This window comes from Vidua chalybeata, chromosome 1 (assembly GCF_026979565.1).
Source record: "Vidua chalybeata isolate OUT-0048 chromosome 1, bVidCha1 merged haplotype, whole genome shotgun sequence".
In the NCBI taxonomy this organism is placed as follows: Eukaryota; Metazoa; Chordata; class Aves; order Passeriformes; family Viduidae; genus Vidua; species Vidua chalybeata.
The window spans coordinates 57,024,411-57,037,565 of NC_071530.1; the positions used below are offsets into that span (position 1 = coordinate 57,024,411).

A 13,155-nucleotide genomic window follows, 5' to 3' on the forward strand; every position below is an offset into this window, starting at 1 on the left:
CTGGTCCCCAGTAATTCAGGGCGTCCCCTGTCTGTGGAGAGCGCCTCTGCTTGACGGAGACAGAGTGGAGCGGGATGTGCCTCCTCGGGAAATGATAGCTGCCCGAACTCGGCGATACTTGACCGCATCGGCCGCCGGCGAGGCACGACCGCCTCCTCAGTGGAGGAAGTGGGGGGGGGCGCCTGTGGCTCCGCTGGAGATGGGAGGGGCCGCGGGTTGCCTTAGGTGTGCACAGGGAGCATGCGCTGTCGCTGGCACGGACTGAGCCTGCGCGGACTGCCGGGAGGGGCGTGTGGTGACGTCAGACCTGCCTGCTGTGAGTTCCGCCCTCCATGGCGCGGTTCGGGCTTCAGGGCCGGAGGTGGGAGGGACCTGGATGGCGTCGGCCAGCCCCGGGGCCGCTCTAACTGAGCGGGGCGTGCCCTTGGGATGCCTTTTTTGGAGGCTGGGCGGTGACAGAGGCTGTGGGCAGCCCGCCGAAAACCAAGGCGTTGCCACTGTGACACCTCCCAAGGCGGGGAAAGGGGCGGGGGAAAGTGGCGGGGAGACGGGTGGATCTTCCAACCCCCTCTTCCCCACCCCAGGAACATGCAGAGACGCAAGGAAATCGAAAAAAATACACATTGTCTCCCGTCTCCCTCCTCTTCACCGAGGAGAACTCAAAAGTTTGGGACTTGTTGCCTCTCCTCCTCCACAGGAAAATCCCCTTCATCCACAAAGGGAGTGGCTTCAGCCACAAAGGAAGTGGCTTCCTCCGGGAATTGAGGAGAGGGGGAGGTGCGCACGGGGGGTCACGAGTTTCAGGGACAGTTCTGGAATCCAGGTGCTGGGGCAGCAGGCTCCCCTGCCCTTCTGCCCCTGGGGAAAAAGTCTCAGTTGCCCTGGGGGTCTGCGCCCCTGCATTTGGATCCTGTGAGGTGATGCAGTTATATAATTTCATGCTAGCATCTTCCCGTAACTAGAGTTCAAATCAATCTTTTTCTGTAACAGCTGGGTCAGTTTTCCTTGGCCACACCAGCAGGAATTTGAAGTCTTTCTCAGGGATGTTAATTGGGTGCTGTTTCAGTAAGTGTTCTAGTTTCTGGAATGCATCTGCCTCTTTTTTCGAGAGTTGTCCCTCCCATTTTGGTCCCTTTGGGAGCTTATGGAATCTGGGGTTCAGCTATCAGTCCCAAGGTCCATCCAGCAGTGCACAGGATGCGACTCCTGTCGCCACAAGGAATCGAGATGTTGAATAGCTGAGTCCTTTCACCTCTGGAGGAATTTTGATGGATCTGGCTCTGTTCCAGGTGAAATGAACAGGGCTAATGCCTTTATTAATGTTCAGCTCTTTATTAAAAGAGGTCAGCTGGGCAGGGGGCTCGACGCAGAGCTCGCCCCCGCGGTCGTAGCTTTCCCAGGCAGCCGGAAGGAAAGCGGCGTGCAGAGTCTGTCACTGGAGTCCCGAGCAGCAGCTGTCCTTTCTCCTTTCCTTGTGGCACACTGGTGGCCCGAAGATGAGGAGACGTGGTGTGCAGAGTTCGTTGCTGAAGTCCAGAACAACAGCTGTCCCCGCTCCTTCCATGGTGGCAGCACCAGGGCTCTCTGTGTCTCTATTGCCCTGCTTCTCAGAGCCTAATATAGTCTGTTCTTTCTTAGATGATGGCGACAGTTAAAAGTCAATCAGGGGTTGTGTTTCCCTCTTCCTCAGCTAGGGAATTTGCCTAGACTCCTCTACTGTGTTCAGTTTTTGATTTATATTCTTTTTTTTCCTTCTAAAAATACTCCCATGATCCTAAGGGGTTTCTATTTGCATGTTAGTCCCAGAGTGGCAGCGTGGAGGGGTGGGGGGCCGGTTGTCCCCAGGTAGTTTAGAGAAAACAAACAGAGCAATTAGCTAATTAGCATTTCAATATCGGTACTTAGCTAGAGTTAGTAGTTTTCTTTTAGTGTTGCCATGGGAACTAGGAAGGCCCTGCCCGTGTCTCTGGGGAACACCTGGAAACTGTTCATAACACAGGGACTCCATGGGATGATTTCTTCAGTTTGATTTCATTGACGCAGGGGCACCAGTTGTGAGTTTGCAGGCCCCAAGTTGGGCAACTCCCTGGGGGCTCCCCTGGCAGGGGAGACCCTCCTAGAGCAGTTCTGTGTCAGGAATGAGAGACGCATTGGACTTTTTCGGTCTTCAGCTTCTGTTTATTGTTATCTTATCAAAACTTCAGCACACTGTCTGCACCAGAATATGCGTGCAGGAAAAGCAGCACAAAAAATGGCTAACAATCTCTTGTAACAAGGCCTTTTAAGTCTAATCAAAAACTAAGCTACCCAATTAAGAAGTGACATCTAAATTATTTCCTTTCTAACCCAATAACTGACCCCTAAAGACCTGCAATACGGATTTTTCTACCCAATTACAAGATACCAAAAAAACCCAAGAAGAAGAAAGAAGAAAGGAACTCAAGACAACACCCTATATCCTCCATCTTGAACCCATCTATAACATACTAAAAATCCTAAAACCTAAATTTCTCAGCCATGTGACATACTACACTACCATCTACAATCTTTACAATCTGTTTCACACTTTTGTTGTTTCTAGTTTACCTTGAGGCTTTGGAAGTTTTCTCCATGAATGAGGGTCAAAGTCAGTGCTCCCCTGGTGGTCAGGACACCCCAGAGCAGACAGAGAAATATTCCCAGTGCCTTGGGTTTCCACAGCAGGCTTCTGCTGCTGCCACTCTGTGCAGGGCGTGAAGAGTTCTGATCCCTGACTACCTGTGTAGACAGGAGATGTTCAAAGAAGTTATGTTTATTAGCAGTATTTCCTTTGGCTGACAATAAATGTTTTTCTACAACAAAGGGTATCTCTGTGTTGGATCCATGCTATTATCTACTCTGTTTCAGTAAAATTAGAATTATTTCTAATTGCTAGAATATATTTGATATTAAGACCAGCTAAAATGTCTAGTGACATGGTTGTTTCTCCTTTCAGTTCACTGTTTTCCTCCTTAACTAGACAAAATGACTAAAATTAAAAAATCAGAAAAGAGCAGACTTCTTAGTTATTTGCATATGAATAATTGGTTTTGACAACTGCTTATAGTGAAACAAACATGAAGCAAAATAATGAGATCACTCTCTGATCTAGTTGCTAGTTGGAAGTTTTTAGCATCTTTGTATTACATCTGAATACTTCAGAGGGTTTCCTGTTTCAACTGGTTGTTACACAAGCCAAGATTCTTGGCTTTTTTTCCCTGTACATGTAATACTTTGTGCAAAGCCATTTTGAATGCAACCTTAATAGCAAGCAATGTTTTTTCAGCTGTGTGTTTTGTCTTACTGTGTTCTGCATTCATTATTACTTGACCATTAGCAAGCTTCCTGATATTGTCAGTAGTTACTTTCTTTGAACCAGTATATTCCAGGAGCAAAGGTTGACTTGGACTGACGTGCAGAAGAAAGGTCCAATCTGAAACATAGATGTCCATTTGGAAAGAGAGGAGGTGTAAAGCTACAAGGCTGGGTGATTCATAGAACACTGGTCCCAGACAGTGGAGCTGGATGCAGCCATGAGACGAGGCTTGGATGAGGCTTTTGCAAGTCTTGTTCTGTGACTGCAGCACACATCCCATCTGTGTGGTGCTAACGGGAGGTGCATCTTTCTGTTCTCTTCCTTCTGATTTTGTGCCATGCTTCTTGTTCTTTTTTTTATTAACTAAACTGGAAGAAACTGCTTTAACTGTTTCTTGTCTCTGGGATTGCTTCTTTCTCTCTCTCCTTTTCATATTATTTCATGGCATCTGGTCCAGGAAAGAAAAACTTGCTTTTTTTCCTGGAAATGTGTCTGCTAATGGAATATTTCTAATGTCAGCACTTACTGCTTTATAGGAAAGCTGTGCAAACATCAGCCAAGACAGTTTTACCTCGGTTGTGATGCTACCTAGAATTCAAAATTTTGTTAGCTTTATTCTAGTGTTCAGGGTAGCTCTGAGGCATAGATAGCACATTCTTACTTGGAAAATCAAAAGTGCATTTTCTTACATTTAAAGGACTTCTTCATGGAATGTTATTTTATTCTTAATATTAACATATTTAAAACAAATAAATTGAACTTCTTGTTTCAGCTAAAGGCTAGCAGAAATGATTCTGTCATTTTCTGTTCAAGAATTGTGTGCACATAATCTTCTTTTAGTTAATCGGTGCTCTAAATTTGTGGTGAAAGTTTTACTTCAGGTTTGATCACTTGCATCTTAACTAGGTCTGAGAGAAACTCAGGAGATCCATTCTGAAGGCTTTCCCTCTGCTGCCACTTTTTTTTTTTCTACTCTGCACATAACTATCTCTTTAGAGGAAATAGAGCGCATACATACAAAAACTTTGTCTTAGGTGCTACTTTGTCATGCCATACAGAGCCTCACAATGTGGTAGGTGTGAATTAATGCAGAAACCTTTACACTCTGCTGTGTCTGTTGTGCTTAATTACATTGCCTGTGAATAGTACTCATTCAGGAAGCTGTTTCAAAGCTCCAGCATAATTATGAAACTATGCTACAACTGGAGTTGGAGCACATACATTATTTTACTCAGTTGAGGCAAGCTCCTTTCCTAATACTTAAAGTAGTAATACTTACATATGGATATACTAATTTTCCCCATAGATTTGTAGAGGAACACAGTCATTCGAGTGTTGACACAACTCTGATTCACCCAGGCAGGTGTGCAAAAGACAATTGTGCTGATTAGGGCTAGGTGCTAACTTCACAAAGTTTTGTGTGAACTCCTATTCTTGGGATATTGTAGAATTAAGGCTTCAAGAAATATGATTTTCTAAATGTGAGCATGTATACCTGTAAAATTTTACACTAAGTAAGACACAATTATAACTCATTCTCACATGAATAATGACTTTACATGCATTCAGTATTTTCTTCTAAAGGGTTCTTAGTAGCAGAAATGTGCTATGTGCCTTCTCTCTGTTATGAAGAGAGAGCAAACCATGGATAGACAGCCCAGCTGTACAAGGAACTTTCAGGACATGAGCTGGGCTGTTTTATTGAATCTAAGTAAGTTGGAAGATAATCTTTCTGCCCTGGTTAGTTCCTTCTTGCCCTGGCAGATTGGTAGGTAGAACTCTATATCCAAGGGTCCAACATATTTTTTTTAAAATTGAGGTGGACTACAAAGCCCCACAGTGAACTTGTTTGTGGAGCCTGGCAGTTTTGGCTGAAATGTTGTAGGAAAGAATCATGGGAGCAGTTTGCCAGCTGCTAAGAGACAGAGAGAAAGCAAGCAGGGATTTATAAGTTCTGTTGACACTGCCATTTGCAAGGGTCACATCTGTCTGGATTCCTGCTGTTACACTGCACAGGGGAACAGATCAGGATTTTTATGGACCACCGTATACAAAACTAAATTTACTCTCAAACAAATAGCTGCTTGCAGTAGAAATAACTCTCTTCTGTGGAGTCAACTAAAACAATATTTTAAATTAATATTTAATATTTACTTCAGGAATTGATACACCATAGCGTAGAGACATTTTTATTTACAAAGCATGAATACTTTCTGCATTTGGAATCATTCTGAAGCCAGAAGCCAAAAGATTATGCAAATTCTGGTTCTCATCCAAAACATCCAAACATATTTCACTGTATCAGTAGGAATTATTATGGTGTGCAGTCCAACGATCAGTGTAGTTCATTGCCCTCTTTTTCTGCAGTATGCTGGAGTGTATAGAACTATTACACTGTGCCTTGGAACAGGTTGGAGAATTTCTTCTGATTCCTGTCCATGGCTTGAGGAATGAAAATACATCACAGATCTGGTTCAAATGCATTCCGGTATCCTGCTGATGAGTCTCTCTATTTGTATTTTTATTTATGCTGTTTGAATGGTGAACAATCACACAGAAGAAGTTTCATAAGATTATTAAAATCTGTGTAAAACCCATGTAATTTTATGCAGATTAGCTAATCAAATCCTCTGTTGCTTATAGCACCATTAAAAATAGGCACAAATAAAATACTTATATCTGAAGTAGATAAATGTCATTCTTTCAAAATGTCCTGATACCTTTAAGTCACAGATTTGTCATTGATTGACATTTCAGATAGTTGTGGTTTCTACTCATCAATCCTTATGCCTGTTAATGCTTTCATTCAAGAGTGAGCCCACGAGAGAAACAGATGAGGTACATGAATGCATGCCAGATCTTGTAGCTCTGGGTTTGCAGCAGTGTAGTTCCTCAAAGGAACATATATATGGTTGATGTACAGCTGACTCAGCTATTTAGAACAACCCAGTCCTTGAAACCAGATTTTCTTATATTTTGCTGAGATAACGTTTAAGAAGATGCTATATCATTCTACTGATACTATTGTATTGTAGTTCAGTGCCAGCAACAGGGTCTTAGGAAAGGCAACTGCTTGATTTTTCATTTGGCTTTCTTAGCCTTTCTTTGATTCCAGTCTCAAAAGGGGTAAGTCATAATCCCATGTAGGATTTATTAAGCCCATGTGTGGTCCACATGTCTAGTTTTACTTTGGTATTGGAAGCTAGTAGGTCACATATTAGGTTTTTGATTTACTTACTTTTCCAGAGCTGTGTAGTAACTGAGTATACTGCAAAAATGCAAATGAATTTGTCTGAGGCAAAACTGAACTTCCTTGTGTGTTGGGGTTTTTCACAAACAGGACGGGACTGTTGGGATATGTTCCTTGAGCTTTACTGCAGCATCAGCCTCATTACATGGTTAAGACAGTAGAAAGATGTCAGCAGCTCACGTACAACCAGCAGCAGCCAAAGATTTCTTTGTTACAGAGCATTTTAAAAACGTTATAGCCAATAGCGTATTGCTAAAGCTTACGGACAATTGTTCTAGCCAATCACTAAAAGCCCACGTACGCCTGCTTCACACAATGCTTGCATGTATGCCTTCTATTAACAATACACAATACACCATTATTAAGCTTAAAACTTCTGTTGTCTTGATAAGCATATTTTCCTGCAGTCTTGAGGTCTATCTTAGCCAAGCCTGAATCTCAAGCTATTGTTTCATGTCCTTGCTTGCTGTACTATTGTAACTTTTTCTACTTTCAGACTTCGCAGCTGCAGCTAGCTCTAAGTTTTCTGTTATTTCTGTTTCTAAGGCCTGCTTTTACAGCTTTCTGGAAATCTTCTTGCCTTTACTATTTCACACATTTCCCTCTCGGCACAGCTACGAAGAAACTTTCTTAACTTTGTAGTTTATTAACTACCTTGTGTTAGCTCTATTATAATATGTATTTCTTTTTGCTTGTTTGAGGTACTTCTCTTGCTTGTTTTAAGCATTGCTATTTTACACTACAGCAATTTTAATGCTATAAAAGATCTGCTGTAAAAAATATTCAAAGAATATAAGTAAAACCTGGTAGTAGTTACTATTTACTGTTCTAATAAGTCTTGTTTGTTCCAAGGTCTTAACTTAAAGCCTTCATTTATGTCTATACTTGAATCTACTATCTCTGTACGATCTTGAGAATTTTCTGTGATTCTATTTCTTGCATCTTTCTCTTGTACGATAAAAACTTCTTTGATAGTTTTGTCTATCATTTGTTGCACACACTGAAGTATACAAGATACTACTACTAGTATCACCACTAAAACTACTAACACATATAAACCTATTTTACAAAGTTTCTTTAACTAAGGTGCAAAGCTCTATCTTTTGAACAAATTGTCTATGATCTACTGTCTTCTTTGATTTGAGCTGTTAGATCTTTCAGCTGTTGTATGCTTTTGTGAATGGATTCAAAATGGCCAGACAGATTCATATAACACAATCCTTCAAATTCCTCACAACCATGTCTATGTGCCAGTAAAAGATAATCAATTGCTACTCTGTTTTGAAGAGTAGTATGTCTAACACTGCTGACGTCTGTTAGCATATCACTAATTGCAATGGATGTGGCATTGGTTTGTTTACTCAGGCAATGTCTAACTTGATATAACTGTTTCAATGCCATGGCCGAAGTAAGCTGGGATAGAAGCAAACCTGCTGAAAGTCTTTTCACAGCTTTCTAGGGCCTAAAATCACTGTTGCAATTTTCTTCATATTGATGGGTGAATCTTTTTACTCTATGTTTCTTCTTAATGACTAATACTAGGTTTTAGTACTAGGTGCTAGCACAGTAAGTTGTCTAATACTGCATGGACTACCTTCAACACATGATGTTAAGTCCTATCTCCACAAATGAACTAACATCCTTTTGGTAATTGTCGTGGATATTTTCAACCCTGGTAAAGTCCACCCCAACTATCCGAGTAATTACACCAAAAACTCGAGTTTCTGTAAGCAGGGTAATTGGGAATGACATTGTATTTTGGAGGATCATTGTCTCACCAATTGCTATGTAAAAACGTAAGACAGAAATCTATTGTTAAGGAACTAAGAATCTCCAATCCCTGGGCTTTAGAAGGTGCTTTAGGAAGTTCTTTAGTCTAAATGTCCCAATTAACTATAGGATTGCTCCCACTGGCAACTTCACCTGGCTTACTATTGTTTTTTGGTCAAGAGATCATAATATAGAGGTATTGGCTAATATTTTACTGGCACACCGACTAGACAGGTTGAAAAAGGTTTTTCCAGGTTCGAATTGGACAGGCATATGGTGTCTGAGCCTGCTGCCTTGCCTAAGGTCACTCAAACATTTGGTTTTGGTTGTTTTACAGGCAAATCAGTACTGCAAGAAGCAAGTAAAGCTAGCCAGCACCAGTATAACACTCGATTTTGCTCTATACCTTTTGTGAATTATTTTTTGGCAAAACATTTTCCCATGTATTTCAACTCACAAATTCTGCTTTTGTTACTTCTTAAAGTTGCCTGAAGACTAAACGACTGTGTTAAAAAAAAAAAGTGTTCTTTTTGTGTGTTCTTTCTGTTTCTAAGGCCTGCTTTTACAGCTTTCTAGAGATCTTCTTACCTTTACTACTTCCCACACCTTCATCCTTTGTCCTTTTCATAATCTTTCTGGTGTCAGAAGCTCTGTTAGAGGATAGCCTATGAACTATGTAAGCCTAATGAGGTATGTAAGCCTACCGGCTGTAACCCAAGTTTCCTTATTCTGTTCTTGGAAAAGTTGAGAATGATCATCTAGCTGAGATAATGACTTTTTTTACTGTTACTTTTTTTTTGCAGGCATTATTTTTTACTTGATTGTCTCGATTTCTTTGAGAGACAGTCTTTCAGCATAGGACAGGGGATGCAGATTTAGCAGAAAGGTTATTTCTTATTCCTTCTGTTTCTGGATTTGTGGAAAAATTATCTCAATGCTATCTCTGTGCCACATGGTGTGAGATGTCCTGTATATGACCTTTGTCATGTTTTTGCTCTGAAGCTGTGAAGCAGCTCAAAGTAAGATTATAAAGATGAGATGCTGTTTGCTGTGTGGGACAAGCACAAGCTTGCTATTTGAAGCAAGTCAGAAAATCCATTAAGAAAATCACCCTCTTTGGTGTCAGAAGAAGGTGAATAAACAGGGCTGATCTCAAAAGTCCGCTTTGTTCAATCTGTGCTTTAGTTTAATTGGACTGCTTGGCTCACTTTCTACACTTGCATTGGCAGCAGGCTGTACTGGGAAACTTAAGTCTAGTGACTGTTGTGAGCTGGTGAAAATGATTCAGAATTAAATATAGGACTGTTTCTTAGCTTCTGTATCATGTCTTGTCTTGGCTGTAGGAAACTCTGGGATGGTGTCATGGTTTGACAATGGCCCAACGCCAGGCACCATGAAAGTCACTTGCTTGTCCTCCCCTGCCACAAGTGGGCAGAGGAGAAGGGAAAAAAGGTAATGAAGGCTTCATGAGTTTAGATAAGGACCGGGAGAAAACACTTCAAGGGCAAAACAGGCTCAACTTAAGGTTGCAAAGTGAAATTTATTACTAACAGAATCAGAGGAAGATAATGAGAAGTAAAATAAGCCCTTAAACACTGTTTCCCCCCAGCCCCTCCCTCCTTCCCACCGACAGTGCAGGGAGACAGGGCATGGAGATTTTGGTCAGTTCATAACTGAGATTTTTCTCCTGCTGCTCTGGGAGAGGAGTCCTTCCCCCATGAGACTGTGGGGTCCCTCCCATGGGAGACAGTTCTCCATTAACTTCTCTGGTGTCGGTCCACTCTCACAAGCAGCAGCCTTCCACACCTGCTGCAATGTGACTCCCTCCAACCAGCAGACAGTCCTTCCAAAACTGCTGTGGTATGGATCTCTCTTTCCACGGGGTGCAGTCCTCCAGGAACAGGCTGCTCCAGCCTGGAAGCAGGTACCCTCTCTCTCCACTGGGTCTTCCACTGGATCACAGCCTCCTCCAGGCATCCACCTGCTCCAATGTGGACACCTCCCCCATGGGCTACGAGTGGATCTCTACATCCCCCATGTACTGCAGTGGGACAACCTGCTTCACCATGGTCTTCACCATGGCCTGCAGAGGAATCTTGGCTCCAGTGCCTGGAGTGCATTTTCCCCTTCCTTCTCCACTGACCTTGGTGTTGCCATGTTGTTCTCCTTCACATGTTCTCACTTCCTCCTCTTCTCTGACTAGGAGCAAAACCTGTGACTTTTCCAGCAGCTTCCCACAGGAGCCATCTTTCTGGCCCCCCTGCTACCAAAAACCAGGCTGTGCAAAACTAATACAGATGGTTTTGTCTAAGGACTTAATTTTTGAGAAAGTTGGTGTCACAAGCTCTGTGATGAGTCCAGTACTAGATGCAGGAGCCAATGGTGGTAAAAGAAGGAATACAATTTGTGTCAAAGGAGAGAATTGTATGGCTTGAGTTTTTACTGGAAAAGGGCAATGACAGTACCTTGGATGCAATGAATTTGCTTATTAATTCAAATCTGTGACTGGAGAGAAGATGGTTGTTTGTTGAGAAGCTATTGCCTCTACCTGCTGGTTTTCATGCAAATGCAGGTAAATTTGACCAAATGGTTCCTTCCACTTGCTTACACAGAGATAACTTCTATGCGGTATTGTTTGGAATATCAAAATTGCTTAAAATGGAATAAATAGGTGAATAGAAGTTGTTTACTTTATTGAAAACTGTTTCTTATATGACTGGTTATACTGTCAGGTGTACAGGTTATGGCAGCATTGCCAGGCATTCCCAGGGAAGCAGGGGAACAAGAATCACGGGGAGAAATTAACAGAAGAATACTCTCAGGGTGGTCTGTCCTACTCACAACATATCAAGCATTAGTTTCACTGAATCTATTGTAGTTACAACTCTAAATTTTTAGCCAGGTATTTTTCCTTGCCCTGCATCTTCTCTACTGTTGTTAGTTGTCAGGAAATGAAAATCATACATAGTTTTGTGAGATTTTCTGTCTAATTGTCCATTCTGGGATATGCCAGATGGCATTTGCTGTCCTGGAAGGTTAGTCAAATTTTTTGCCATTATCACTCCAGTGTGTAGCAAGCAGCTGTGTTTGTTTGTTTTCACTTGGATGGAGATGATTTGCCTTTATGGATTGTCTGCCCTGTGCTGCTGAATCCTCTTTGGAGAAACTTGTTTTCTGATGGTTTGGTGACACAGCATGCATACAGTAAATATGTATCTCACTAATGGTTCTTTTTGCTAGTGGTTTGCATTATGTTATTGTTCATATGCTTATTCACTGCATGCTACTAGGATTTATTCTAGTTTATCTGGCACAACAGTGAGAAATACAGAATGATTTTATGACTAAGTTTCTTACCAGAGGAAGCTGTTTTAAGTGTCTGATTATTCAGGATACATGACAGTTTAGTCATGAAATTTTTAGTATCACGGAAGTACTTAAGCAATGGATACATCTGTCACCAACAGAAGCCAAGGAAGTGTAGAATCCTGCTTCTAATTGCTTTCTATTTACAAGACCAAAACAAAATACACCAAAAGCTATGTCTTGAATTTCAGTTATAGTTATTTACTTGTTTTGGCACCCGTGGTATATTATCTAAAGCCTTTAAAATTCTAAGAAGGGATTGGGTAAAAAGAGGCTGAAAATACCATGAAGTTTCCTCCTCTTCTGTTGTATAAGTAAAGACAGAAACTAGTGAAACTGGGACCAAACACTTACATGACATGCACCTTATGCCATCAGTTGTGCTTTAAAATTTGCCAGAACAGTTCATTTTGAGAAATTCTGAAAGAAAAGGTGCCACTTTCATGCTTATATGTGTCCTAGCTATTCCCAGATTTTGATACACAGCATCATTTTATGGAAAATTCTAAGGCATCTTCCATTCAAACTCAGTTTATCTGGTTTGGGAATACTTGTTGTGTGTAGCCCAAATAGATAGGGTTTATCAATTTTTCAGCTGTAACTCTTAATAAATAAGCTTTTATGTGCATGTGTCTGTATATTAAGCATGAATTCAGGGCTGGGAGAGGAGGGAGTACTCTTTCTCTTATTGATTTACTGATGCATGGTACTAAATTGAACTTCTGATTTTCTGTATCAAAATATATCCATATCTAAGTGCTAAATTAAAAAATATACAAAACACATGAATTAAAAACTACATAAAATAAAATATACACAAGCTAAAATATATATAGACATAGCTAAATGTAAATGGAATCATATTTTTTATTTTTATTTAATGTTTGTATATTAGTAGCTGTCTTTTTGTAGGTTTTTTTCTTTTTAAACCTGTCCTGGAAGGAAGGGGTACTGCCCCCTCCAAATGTCTCTTTCTCTCTGTTACATATGTAACAGATTGGGTGACAATCACACTGGAGCTTAAATCTAAGACAACTACAATTAGGTGAGACAAATCCTATTACTATGGTTCATATGGGAGTATATTTTTACACTTTTTCATTCATAGTTACTATTACTGCACAAATGGAACCACAAAAGTAAACTACTACACATTCTCAGGAATAAATTCTCAGGAGTCTGGTACAGTAGTATACATATTTCAATATTTAAATTCTCAGGAGTCTGATACAGAAGTATATATTTCAATATTGTCTTAAGAAAATCAATGGAGAGGAACTTCTTTTGCAGGTTTATACAAAAATTCAAGTTACATTTTCTCAAAGCCCACTACATTTTCTCTAATCTTAATGCCAAGAAGAGCACTAAAAATGTCACAAAAGACTTTTCTGGCAGTAGTGAGTTGGAAGAGGCTCTTAAAGACAAAACTTGGGCA

General features: G+C 40.9%; 1 protein-coding gene across 1 annotated transcript in view; it reads left to right on the forward strand.

Annotated features, from left to right (window-relative positions):
- The window catches only part of TNS3 (tensin 3), a 134,817-nt gene that overhangs the window by 14,171 nt on the left and 107,491 nt on the right, over positions 1 to 13,155 (forward strand). The gene's annotated exons all lie outside the window — the stretch shown is intronic.